We start from the raw sequence: 1600 nt of genomic DNA, 5'->3' as shown, positions 1-1600 counted from the left end.
TACAAAAAAAGAAAAAGGAAACCACCCCACGCCCCAGACATGCAACCTCCCAGCAAGTCTGTGTAGGGTAGGGGAGGGACCGGACTCCTGGGTTATAGCCTAGTGCTGGGTGCGGGGACGGTAGAGCAGGCTTAGAGGGCTCCTGGGTTCTATTCTGGGCTGGGGACGGGGCTCTCATTGGTTACAGCAGGAGGGGCTGCATTAGGATGCATAGGTTCCAATCTCGCCTTCCACACCTCTGCTCAGATTCCCCCTCTGCCCAAAGGAGGAGAAACCCCTTTATCCTGCCTGGGGTCCCTTCTAGGTGCTCAATGATGAGGGGAGAGGTCCAGCCCCTGCCCTCCCCCAGGCTCTTGCCATGGAGTTACATCCTCCCAGGACTGGCCCCTCCTGGGGGAGTTGGAGGTGCCCCCACTGTCCAGCTGCACTTCTCTGGAGAAACGGGGCAGCCCCCCTCCCCTTCCCCTTCCACATCCAGCCTGCCTCCCCAGGGGGGAGCCAGCCCTGCAGGGGGCTGGGGCTTCCTGCCCTCCCCCATAATTGGTGAATCTCTGGGCCCAGGCTGTGGGGGAGCACAGAGTTCTTAGCAGGGGGATGCTGCAAGGTTGGTTGTGGGGTGGGCCCAAGGGGGAAAGCACAAGCACCCCAGGCCTCATGAAGGAGGGGTTCTCCCCTAGTGCCAGGGGTGTGCCCCACGGCTGGTTCCTGTGTGGGTCAAAGGAGCCCCTTGCAGGTGAGAATCCTGTGCCGATCTGGGCCTCCCCAAAACCTGTTGTCCTGCCTAGCAGAGGGCAGTTAGTGGCAGGAGTGGGAATTGTGGGGGATGGGGGTGTCAAGGAATGAATGGGGTGCAGCGTGCCTGGCTGCATCCAGTGAGTGGGTTATGCTGCCCCCACCCTAAATATTCACTAAGCCAACTGCTTTCCCCCATCCTCTTTGTACATGGGGATCTGTCCATGAGGGGTCTGCATGCCTGGTCATGGGTCCTGGCAGCAGGGACCCTGGCCCTGTCCTGTGGTAGCAAAGCAGGGCCCCTGTCCTGTGTCTGCTGTCCCCCATCCCTTCCCTCCCCCTCAAGTGGGAGAGTCTGTCCTTCCTGGTGTTCTGGCCATCCAGCCCTACTTGCAGGTTGATGGGTCAGTCTGTCTGCCTCTTGCCCGTCCAATCTCTCCACTCTGTGCTCAGACTCCTGGTAGCGCACTGCATGGCTCTGTCTGTCCGTCCTCCCTTCTCCCCCACCCCCCGCCTCTCTTCCTACCCCCGCCTCTGTCCATCCTTCCCACCATCCCCGCGCCTCTGTCCTGCCCACCCCCCGCCTGTCTGTCCTTCCCACCCTCCTGCTTGTCAGTCCTTCCAACCCCCCCCCCGCGCCTCTGTCCTGCCCACCCCCCGCCTGTCTGTCCTTCCCACCCTCCTGCTTGTCAGTCCTTCCAACCCCGCGCCTCTGTCCTGCCCACCCCGCCTGTCTGTCCGTCCTTCCCACCACCACCCCGCGCCTGTCTGTCGTTCACCCCACTCCCCGCCTGTCTATCAGTCTCCGCTCCTCCGTCCGCAGCAGCGGCGGCGGCGCTCGGACACCGCGGGGACGGGGAAGTGGGGT

This window comes from Mauremys reevesii, linkage group 7 (assembly GCF_016161935.1).
Source record: "Mauremys reevesii isolate NIE-2019 linkage group 7, ASM1616193v1, whole genome shotgun sequence".
NCBI lineage: Eukaryota > Metazoa > Chordata > Testudines > Geoemydidae > Mauremys > Mauremys reevesii.
Note: the sequence above shows the minus strand (reverse complement) of the source record.